Raw genomic sequence first — 12,262 nt, forward strand, 5'->3', positions numbered from 1 at the left:
GACCAGATCTGCATGATTACTGCGTTTACATTCAGTCTCCCATGAAGCTCTTTAACTGCTTCAAAGGTGGAAAAACACCTCAAGTGAAGTTAAATTTTCAAAACAGGACATATTTTCTTTTAATTTCCATGAACTTTTTCTCATGCAACACTTCAAAAGGCAGATAAAAACGCATCATGGGAACATGATGGTGTCACTAAAAATATCGCCTCTTTCCTTCTGTCTGTAAAAACAAGTGATTTCAGTGTTTCGTTGTTATGAGATAAAACAGAAGCTTAAAGGGTCATTTCACCAAATCACAAACCAGCATACGTTTCCTGGTAAACATTCCTGCACATTCTGTGGATTTCACATTTCCACATTTCGAGATATAATTTTCTGCCTCAGTGCAAATATAATGAAGGTCGACTGTCAACTTGTCTGACAAATTGTCTCATAAAACGCAGCGTCCTTGTGACTCATTCAATCCGGTGAACGGTTTTAATTGAAAGCACCGCCATTGGTACGAAGTCACGAGGTGTTCAGGAAAAACAGAACGATTGTTGTTTCTGCCGTTAGTTCTTTCAGCGGTTAAAGTGCTTCAGTTTTAAATGCCGCTTTGCTTCTCTTGCTAACTTCATGGCCAGTTGCTCTCAGTTAATTAGTCTGTGGGCCGTTTTGAATGTGCCGAGATGATAAGAAAGGATCTCATAACCTGGAACTTTTATTTTTTTCATAGTAAGCCTTTGAAATGCAGTTAGCAGCCTCTATAGATGTTCTCCTGTGTGTGTCACACTCACTGCTTTCACACAAAATCGAGCTTTTCTTTTCATTTGGAGAGAAAGCAGCGCTGCTTCGTACGCACGGTCACGGCGAGGCTTCTGGGTCGTTGCAAAGACACGTCGCTGCTGAGGTTTAAACTGTACTTTTACAGTGTTTTTGCAGAACTGACTGTCCTCTGTTGTATAGAGGTGGACTTTTTGTCATTTGAGGTCCCATATGGTCAAAATCTATTTTTATTGTGTTTTGTGGTTGTTATAAACGTTGAGTTGTAAACGCTGTTGAGATATTAGGATGTTTATTTCTTCAATTCGTTAAGCTACAACTAGACAACCTCCCAGCTTTACACCAGTGAGAATACCATCATGAACCAATCAAGCTCAAACAACCCGTTGCCACCAGCTGTAGTTATTCTCTAAAGCTGCTTCTGCTAACTCTAAACTGTCTCAGCCATGAGCAAAGCTGATCAGACGTTCTGCTGTTGTCTGCAAGAATGAACACAAGAGTCTTCACGCATTCCCAGCATCTGAGGAACTGGAGATTCAGGGGATTACTTTTATTTTTTTATGAGAAAGTCACCAGAACAATAGGAAAATCCTGAGCATTAGCACATGGCTAATGTGGCTAATGGTGCTGTAACGTGAGGGTTCGTTGATGGTTAATGGATCACTCTGATTAATAATGAGACAGCAGGATGGAGACGGATTTCTTACTCAAAACAGCGATCTTTACTCGTCACATGCCAACCACTTCCTGATACACACTGTCACCTGACCGAGCTAGCCAATCAGGAGGAAGCAGAACCAAACTAGGCAAATGCAAATGTGCTTTATAACAGCAGATTCACAGATTAACTGAGCTGCTTGTATGACACCAAATGAAAATGTTAAAATGTGTAAATATTAATTCTGCAAACATATATGTAAATGTATATGTATTTTAACAAAAGAACTTGAACATATGAATTAACATATTTTTCCTGTAATATTTTATTTTACTCAGTATAAATCCTTCTTCCTTTATTAACCTTACAGTCCCATTAGCTTTGACAGTCTGCCCACAGGTCAGAGCTCTGTGGATGGACCAAATACACGAGTTAAAAACAACGACAATACTGTGAATTTTGCAAAATTCCCAGGTCAAATGATCGCTGAGAGAAGGCTAGGAGCGACAGAACGTCTTGGGCCACTACATAGTGCACTATATGGGGTGTACGCCACTTTGTAGTGCTGTCAGGATGTTTAGTTACCCCCTATATAGTGCACTCAAAATATCCCACAAGTAGTGTACAGCCGATGGTCACTGACCGAGCAATACGGACCATCATGCATTGCGAGAAAGGAAATGCAAACGAAAAAACTTGTCATTAAAATGTAAGGGATATCCCATTTATGTTTTGTCAAATTTTATTTAACCCGTTTCTGAGCTGTGCAGTAAACTGTGAATGTGATGTGTTTGCACCACGCTGCTACAGCATAAATCATGGCTAGCGAGCAACATAATTAATAGCTTGAGAATTGCCCAAAACGTTGCTTTGCTGAGGTGCTCCCTACATAGTTCACTACATAGCGGTCCCTAGATAGGGAGTAGGGACTGAGAGGATGATTTCAGACACAACTTTGGTCTCACACACTGAATGATGTCTGTGTCAGAGGAGACAGTCTACTTCCTGAAGGGGGCGGAGACAGCAGCTGTATTTAAAGCTACAGTCATTGAATCGGCCGGTTTAGAGCAGGACTAAACCCAGGAGTTAAACAGTTAAAGGACAATGAATCATCTTTGCAACCTTAGAGCTGAACATTTGAAAGAGGCATAATGTGGGACATTTAATATTTATACATCACTGACACAGAGGAGGATCAGAATTAGTTCTGCCATGTGTCAAGAAGGTGTTGACTCGGTTCTGTCGTCCCTTTTCCAGGATGGATTTGTGACTTGTGGGTGTTGTGGGTGTCCTTTTCATTGTCCAGTGTTCCTGTTAATTTGTCCATCCCCTTCAGGCTCACACTGAGAGTTGCCAGATTGATGACAGTTATTAAATTTAATGACTTTTCAGGCTCCCCTGGCGGTTTGTGCCGAGGTCCTACTGGCACACCTCCTGACTCCCGGAGACCGGGGGAGCGCTGTCAGTTTGTTGACGCTCAGAGCGTCTGGCAGCACATTGTTACAGTTGGAAGTGATTTGCATCACAGACTTTCCTGATCCCCAGAGGTGATCGCAGCTCTGCTCCATATTCATCTTTATCAGCGGCTCAGACAGTAATATGCAAATAATGAATTGTGTCATTTGAGAATTTATGCGGTCGCCAGAGAGCCGATGACGCTGCACATATATCAGTATGGATATATATTATATACAGTCAGTGTAAGTGAACGATCACATACTGATGCCTCACAGCCAGCATTAATGTGTTTTATCTTCAGGATCTTGGAGGAAGTCGTGGCTACAAACTGCTGCAGGGAAAACAATTATCTACCTCAGATTTCTGTTTTACTTTTTTATTAATATTTTTAATACTTTTTGTCCAATTTCTTCTTAAATCTTCCAGATAAGAAACCAATTAGAAAACATTATTTTGAGCAATTACAGAAATATACCAACAACCAGATTTGTTCTTAGACAAACAAAAAATAATAATAATAATTTTCAGAACACGTTTATCGTGGCCAAAAGAATTCACGTTAATAATTTTATTATCTTATCTCAGTTTGTTGTGTGTTTTATCTCTTTTTTTTTTGGGCAAATAATTGCACTGAAATACAAACGTAGGGAGGTGGAGGGAGTCTGAAACCATCACTGTGCTCTGTGTTGTTCCTGTTTGGTGAAATCATTTGCAATATCATCATTATAATTTAGTAATTACCACTTATACCATTATACCCTGACATAGCTAATTGTGTTTGTTGAAGTCTGAGCTCATTCAAAACTAGTTTTTAATCCAACCACAGAGTTCATCAGGTCGTTGCAGATCATATGACGTGGTTTTTAATGGCAGATATAAAAAAGGTTTCTTCACCATAGTTTCCCTCTTCTCCTTCTTCCCCTGGTCTCCCTTCGCTCTCCTTCTTCCCTTGTTGGATGAATCTTTTTTAAAGTAGCTTGAAGCAATCAGTCCTTTAGCTGTGTGTTCGTGTGTTCGGAGGGGAAGTAGTGCCGACAGTATCCAGGGATCAGATGACTTTTAAAACTTTTCTCTCAGCCCTCCCTCGGTCTCTCTGACCTCCGGCTTCTGTTGATGTTGCTTCGTGCCCTTTAAGACCCAGGAGGGCCTCCATGTCTTCACGCTAACACACAAGCACACATACACACACACACACACACACACACACATCATCTGAGTGTGTCGTTACATCTTCTGACCCTTAAGTCAATGCAGCTTTATGCAAAGTCATTGCATAAACCCCCGTAAATCTGAATTTTCTCCCACGAACAATACAAGAAGTTAAATTAAGTATTAACGTGTCCATTGTTCCTAAATACAGCACATGTTCTGAGTTACATATAAAAAATCATGATTATATCACCTAATAAGGTTTAAGTCTGTTGATGTCATGAACATCTTTTCACATTTCACACGTCTGAATTAAAAACAAGGGCTTCCATTAATTACCATTTTGTTCAGTGGTGTCCCAATAATTAAAGACTGAATTAAAGGTTAAGGTTGCCTGATGAGATTAGACACAGCCGGCCTCGTGTTGACGGGCCCGACAAATAGGACGGTTTATCACTGGGTGGAGCAGATCAGTGTGTCCGGTCCATGATACTTCTAAGGCTGCATTCACATTAAACTGTGTGATATATATATACAAAAAACATGTATGCTGTGTTTTGCACCATGTGTGAAATCAACACAGACAAAGTCAAGTTATTTTCAGTAAAAACGACCACTCCAGGACACTGATTAAATGCTTTACTGTGCACTGAAAGAACCAAACATTTAAAAAATCTGTATATAAATTTTTTTTTTTTAAATATGGTAAACAGTGGAATATTTAAATGTTCAAAAACTGTGAAAATAATTTGCAAATGTTTGTAAAAAGGTGGTTATTTTAAATTTTGGAATGCTTTAATAGCATTTTCTGTGATTTTATTATTGTAATTTAACAAAACAGGAATAATCTGTAAAATAACGGTACATTTTTCAAAACAATTAGTCAAAAAAAATGTTTGTCTGTAATGAATCTAAAACCTGGTCCACACATATATGTTATATTTTTTAGTTTTTTATGACTCTGTTCTGAAAAAACACACAAAAACTTATCCTCAAAACACAATGAAAGCTTTGTCAGGAGCCAAACCAGCAGATGATGATACAACCTGAACCCTAAAGACATGCTGGCCAATCAGAAAACTCTCCTAAAACTTTATGTGGAAGAGGATGTTTTTGAAAAATACTTGTACTTATGTGGACAAAGCCGACCGTTGTAGTCTGTTAGAGGGAGAAAACTGTCTTTATTAATGGCATCTGTTTAAATTCTCAGAACTGTAACTTCAGTCCAACAGTTCATCAAGAGCTTCTGGGTCTGCAGGACTGAAGGATCCTTTCTGTGTGTGTTGTTTTCTATATATTATTTACAATATTACACCATATTGCAGTCTTTTTACCTGTAATGTATGTTAGCTACGATCTTCCTTCCACACATGACCAGCGTGCAGATTCAGGCTCCTCCATGTAGCCTCCCGGCTAATACTAGAAAATTAGCCGTATGCAAATATCAGGCTGCACTGAGGGTCAGGGTGAATTAGTGAGGGGATTTTTCTGCTTCGTCTGTGCTGAAAGTGATTATTAAAGTCCGTGCTCAGGTTAGCGGAGGCCTCCAGTAGTGACACTTCATAGCCGTAAGAGAAATTGTATTTTTAAATATGCATGCGGTGGTTCAGGTCTTTCGTTTTCTTGCTCTTCATTAAATCTTAAATGACTCGATGTGTCACTCATGGTTCAGTCTGCCTGCATTAAAATCATGTATATCTGTGGTGTCTGACCAAGAGGAACAAACCCTGGTTGCTTTCATCGTCTAGTTTTATCATCTAATTTTCGAGTGTATTCTTTGTCTACTCTGTGTTTCTCCTTTTGTCCCAAAAAGCAAATAAGAAAAAAGAAAATAGAGCAGAACAGGAAACTTGTGGAAAACATTTCTACACTTTTTTAGCATCATTCCAGTCACATAACACTGATTTCTCCTGTTTGTCCAAGGTGAGGATAAAGCATCTGGATCATTCAGGGGTTTTTTTGACATTTTTACTACAGTGATGTATGATCGTCTGTCTTTGTGTTTCTGCAAACTTTTGTACCTCTTTGCACTTTTGTGTGCGTTATAAAATCCACAGGAATGACTGAGTGCTCCGTCTAAAAGCAGCCACTCTGATAGTTTCCTTTCAGAACGTTTTTCCGAGTGTTGAGAAGCTGTTTTGCTGTGACAGATTACTTCTGGAAAGCTGTATTGGCAGATGGAGTCGTCTGATGCCTCCAGATAGCAGGTAGAGTTTCGCTTTACTCTCCGCTCCGGCTCGTTCGCGTCCGGCTACGTCTGAGTCGGGAGAGATCCCTGCTTTCCCGTCGGCGTTTCCCTGACCCCTCGAGAGGTTCTGCGCCGCAATATTCAGCCGTGATTGAGGTCTGAGAGGGCTTAGAGCGATCAATGCTGAAGGATTAGCGACGACACATCCAACACAAGATGTGTTAACTCACCGCAAAGAGACTTTTTTCGCCCCTTTTTGCTGTTTTTGTGCCGCTTCCCGTCCCGTTTCCTCCTCAGATCCATTAGAACATCTGCTGTTAAGCTCCAATCCAGACATGAGTTTCCTCCTTTGCAGTACAGAACAGTGATGGTGCACAGATTAGCTCCGGCCATTTTGGCCACAGTCAACAGATTCACAAGTGGAGATGCAAATATAGAACTGGCTAGAGATGTTTTCGAGTCCGGTTTTAGGTGAGAAGAGAATGTTCGCCCAGAAATGTTATGAATCAGGTGTTTGTTGGAATAAAGACAACAAACACTGCAGCACATGATTTGCTTTGGAGCCGAGAGACGCCAAACAGTCCTCAGCAAAATCAAAGTTTTACAAAATTCAGACATTCCAGTCCCAGTCTTTATTTCTGTTTTCATGATTAACATCTGACGTATCTGAGTCTTGATTATCTGCTCAGCCTGCACCCTGAAAGAAAAGAAGAGAAAAAGTTTAATGAAGGAGAGAAAAACACTAATTTACACACATCGCTTCATCATCATGACCCAGATGGTTTTAAGGGGAGGAAATCAATGAGGTGAATCTGAGCTTTCATTTAGATTCACCTGGTTGCTCCGAACAGGGAAAACACCAGATGGGTGTTATTGTTTATTCTCTTTGTGAGATGCTTTTTAAAACTGACAATTACTCTCTCAATCTGAAATATGTCATCGCGGATGCAGATGTCTGCGTCAGCTCCAGCTCGTCTGTCAGCAAACACTTGTAAAAGTGCCTAAAAGCCTAATTAGACGAGTCTCAAAAGAACTTTTCAGGACAAATGTGGAGTTTAATCCACGAGAAATAAAGTTCAGTGCGATGTTTGGGTGCTTTGCTGCTGCAAGAGAAACCAGCCTGTGACCTGCACGGTGGACCTGCTCTGTTATTTCTACTGCTGTGTCGCTCTGCAAGTGCACATCACAGCACGAGTGGGGTTTCTATTCTATTTCTATAGCGGTGTCTATAAACAGTGTAGGTTTAGTAAATAAACAGAAGGTGCAGTTGGGATGTGCAGAGCTGATGGTCGCTCAGGTCCAGACAGGTGGTGTCAGTGTTTGGCAGAGCTCGGTTCTCTTGTGTTTTTGGGGTAGAAGCTGTTTTTAAGTCTGTCTGTCCATGATTTGATGGACACGTTGCTACTGTTGCAGAGCGTCAGATCCGTCTCTCACGCTGTACGTCCGGCTTCATACAGTCATGACGGCCAAATTCCAAACTGGAGGCTTTAAAACAGCCGTCGTCAAACCTCCAGGTGATGTCAGAGCTGCTGCGTCTGTCTTTTATATCCAGTCTACGGGTGGATGTTGCTGTGAATCGGTTTGACGACTACGTATGTTTCCTCTGTTCAAAGTGAATTAAATGTGAATTAAGAGAAGGTGAGAGGTGTAGAAAACATTTTACATTTTGAATTGAAGGAAACTAAGGTCACGTTTTATCTTTAAGGAAGTGAAGCGTTCCCATTTGAGTTACTTATAGCGACTGTCTGACAAATATAGGGAAGGGAAGGGGGTTTAAACCTATTGTTTCAGTTCTTCCTAGACTTTCACTAAACATTATTACAGTTTTGTTTTCACTCTAGCCTCTATGACTCTTTTATGTTTTCCATAAAACAACAAATCCGACTGCCCAGCAGCCTCCAACTCTGGGATAAAAACCAAACTATGACCTCTAGTCTGAGTCTCTAAGTTCAAATTTTGTTCCAACTTTAAACAAAAAACAGTAATCGCTCCTGAAAATGACATTTCCTCTGCTGCCTGTGTTTAAAACATGGATCTTAGAGTTATCAGTGGAAAAACAAACCACAGCAGCAGCAGCAGGGTGTTGCAGCTGAAATAAAAACAGATTAAAGCACAACAACAAAGCCAAGCGCCTTTTCCTCCAAAATTGTTTTTGCTGTGAAAGATTATTTCTTACAAGCAGCGCTGACGGTTCCAGGTGATTGACGGCTCCGGATACCAGGTAGACTTTCGCGTCCTTCCCTCTTCCTCTGAAGTCCTTCACAACCTGCTGCTTCTGAATCATAAGAAATGCCCTGTTTTCCTGTTGACATTTCCTTGAACCCACCAAAGGTTCTTCAGCGCTACATGCTGCTGTGATTGAGGTCTGAGAGGGCTTACTGCGATCAATGCTGCAGGATTAGCAGTGAAACGCCCAACAGAAGATCCCTGCAGCCTCCTCTCTGGCATAATAACACACACGGTTTGACTTGGAGGTTGCTTCGATCCGTCCAGATTTGTAGGTGCATCGTACTCCATAGAACATTATGTAAGCAAAATGTTAAATGTGTCTGATTTTATTTTCTGAAGCGGTTTTAGAAATGTTTTAACTTTACAATTTTATTCAGGTGTGTGTATTTAAAAATTAATCCGGTGTCTCATTACGGAATAACATTTTCTAAAATTCATTCTGGGGCAGCGTCCTCTCTCAATAATCCAGATGTGATTATTAATTATAAAGTTAAAACTGTTTTTCTTGCACTGTGCATCTGCAGACACTTGTTAAGCATCGCTTCAGAGGTGTATTTGGTAAGTTTCTGTGCGTCTACTTTCTGTGTGAGGGCCGCTGACCGGACGAAGGTCATGGATGTATGAGGAGAGACGGATGTTTTTTCACAGTGATCCCTTGTGACACTGCAATGAACCACCTGCAGCCCAAAACACTTTATCCACATGAAATGAAATTATTAAAAGCAGCACCTGCACAACTAGCTGACAGGAAAACTCCAACAAGGTCAGGTTTTGCTCTTTCTATTTGGAATCCTTCATCCGTGGAGGTGTGATATGTGCATGATCCCACCGTAAAGGTTAATGCTGCGCTCACACTGCAGCTGATTTAAAGTCCTGCACGAGGAGAAACTTCACAGATATTCTTCTTGTGAATCACACGTATGTAGAAATAATCACACATTACAGGATTTTCGGAGCAGAGCACCACTTCACTGATCTCATGGGGAAACAGATGCAAACAGAACGGACACTGTGGTGCAGCAATATGCTAACAATACTTTACAGTGAAGGAAAACTAGTCTGGATGAGTTGGGGATATGTGGTCAGCGTGGTTTGTCTGTTCTTCAACAACACCTGGAGGTTAGATTTCACCACCAGTTTGTTTGTTGCTAGCGTCGGCCTCGAGGGTCGGATTGTTTGGTGTTGCTTGGCAGCAGCATCTGTTGCTCTGCTTGATAACCGTCCAGGTTTTAACTCATAAATATCAACCATGTGGGATCGTAATCCAATGAGTCTGTGAGCACTTCTGGAGTTTGAACATCAGTACATGGTCTGGGCACAGCACCGGTCCAGATAAGATCCCAGAACAGACTGTGAGTGGAGGTGAAATGGATGTAAATCAGCCCAAAACTCTAAAAGTCTGAGCCCAGCACGAGGGCCAAGCAGGAGCCTGCAGAGGAAACGCTCATGTGCAGAAGCTCACACAACAACAAAGCTGGAAGTTCTTTGGCTCATGCATCAGGTTTGCAGGCACCATGTTTGAGTCCAGTTTTGAGTCCTCTTTGATAAATCCAAGATACAGGTCTTCAACTTTGAGCGAGCAGGTGACCCAAGGCTGCAGGTTTCCCACAGGAGAGGTTCTGTTCACACTGTTTGGCCTCATGTGGTTGGACGATGCTCATCGCTGCCTCTCTTAAACCTGCTGTCTCCACTCTTGCTCACAATCCTGCTCTCGGTCCTCTCAGGTTCTGGTTCTGCAGGAGAGGCCAGTTCAAGTGCTGAGTTTGGCTCAGCCACTGAAATGAAAGAAGCTCAACAACTCCCCTCTGAACCAGAACCAGAGTGAGCAGCTGTCTGCTTTGATATCTGTTTGTTTGGTCTTGATATAAGTTCTCCCTCTGCTTTCTGTTTTTCTCATCTTATTTGTTTTCTATTTCCTATATCCCCTCCATTGCTTCTGTGTGAGTTATGAGGCATAACAATGCAATGCTATTCTCTGTAATCCCCCAAGCGCACAGTTCAGGCCTCCCAGTGCTGCTCGCTGCTGTCGGCTCTTCGGTTCGCAGAGGTTTGTGGCACTCGGGGGGGGAAACATTTTTAGAGCAGATCTCCATCTGTTGCTGCAGTAATCTTCCTGCAGCCCTCTAACTGAGCCACAGTGCGTCTGCTCACCACATTACCGTGTCTGCTGGGCGCTCGGTGGCTTTACAGAGCCAGAGAAGATAACTGTTATCACCTGATGGACTGATGCAATTTTAGAACAGCTCGGCATAAAGTTTAACGTGCGACTGTCAAAAGTCACTTCATGAACTGCTTCACAAAGTAGCCAGATGTTACAGATGAGTAGTGACGGTCTTCCATGTGAACTGAATGTGTTCGTCAAATTTCAACTCAAAATAGAGCAAAAACCATTCAGCTTTCTGTGACTGTACAGCTCCTGGCTTTAGTTCTAAACAGGCTGGCTCAGTGTCTGTAGCTTTAAAGCAGCTGTTTGTTCAGGAAGAACACTCTCTCAGATGGAATATGTGCTAAACTTGTATGTTGTTGATATGTTAATATGGAAATACCACTGAAGCACAGTTGCTGTTTGTAGCTCAAGTGTGCAGTGAGTTTGTCAGGCAACGTTGTGGTTATAAAATCAGAAGCTTAGCGGTGCAGAGCGACTTAGAAATTGTTCTCAAGTAGTTTCTGGTTAACCTGTAGTCTTAATGGGCTGCATTTCAGTCCATTTTTCATCGTTGTTTCATTGTCTCACAACAGAAAAACATAAATGAAAACAGTTTTCTCGTATTAAAATGCAGTTTATTTGAGCCCAGAGAGCAGGAGAGAAGTCAACAGATGCACTGAAGCAGTTGCTGCAATGCTGCGAGTGCATGAAGGCTCTTGTGTTCACTCTTGCAGCCAACAACAGCAGAACATTTGGGCTTTTCTTGTGGCTGAGACATCGTAAAGTCAGCAGTTGTAGAAACTAAATGAACGCAGGCAGCTGTTCATACTGAATGACTCAGCTGGAGGCAGTGAGGTTAACAAATAGTTGTTTCTAAGTTGAAACCAGGTAAATCATTACTGGCCTGTAAATCTGAGGGGCTATCTAGCGTTGGGAGGCTAGAAACAAGTGTTTAGTCGTTGTTCAGCATTTGGTAGGATGTGACGGTTGGTCAGTGTGAGAGATGAGTACCGCTTTTTAACCAGGACCGAACATTTGTCAACCAGAAAATAATGAATGGAGTAGACGCTCTGCACCTTGACATGCTGCTGGCAGTGTTAGCTTAGCATAAACATGCATCACTACCGTTGCAAACAGCTGAAAAAACACATTGGCGTCAGGAGAAACGCCCCCTTTGTTATCACCGGCGCGTTTTATGTGCAATTTCCTTCCAGTTTAACCAAGATTAATGCAAGCTTGTCATGAGTGGTGAAAAATCTGCATGACCCAACCCTGTAGAGTCTCCTCCGCCCTCCGGTTGAGATGGTGGAAGTGAATCATGACTCGACCCCTCAGCCTCATTAGTCAGACCTATTTGCATTCACAGCTTACTCCAAACAGACATAAAGCTTTCACGCTTAATGCAAACAAATTTAACCTCCAGGGGCTGTGGGCAGTCGACTGCAGCGATTGCATTCAGGGAGTTGCCTCAGATTGCGTTCTGATGCCGTCCTGGTCACCGGTGGTGCCAGAGAGAGCGATGTAGCTTGTACTTATTCCAGCCATCGCTCTGTGAATGACGCAGGCCTGACGCGTCCCAACACACTTGTTGTCAGAAGCTTTAAAAACCCGGAGCCGCTTCCCTCCTCGGCGTCTGAAACGAAGCCCAGGTCAGCAGACACTTTCAACA

The 12,262-nt window shown here is 42.0% G+C and overlaps 1 protein-coding gene across 1 annotated transcript in view; it reads left to right on the plus strand.

Annotated features, from left to right (window-relative positions):
* Positions 1 to 12,262, plus strand: part of htr2cl1 (5-hydroxytryptamine (serotonin) receptor 2C, G protein-coupled-like 1) — a 34,056-nt gene that overhangs the window by 13,362 nt on the left and 8,432 nt on the right. The gene's annotated exons all lie outside the window — the stretch shown is intronic.

This window comes from Stegastes partitus, unplaced genomic scaffold, assembly GCF_000690725.1.
Source record: "Stegastes partitus isolate 25-593 unplaced genomic scaffold, Stegastes_partitus-1.0.2 Scaffold625, whole genome shotgun sequence".
NCBI classification, from domain to species: Eukaryota; Metazoa; Chordata; class Actinopteri; family Pomacentridae; genus Stegastes; species Stegastes partitus.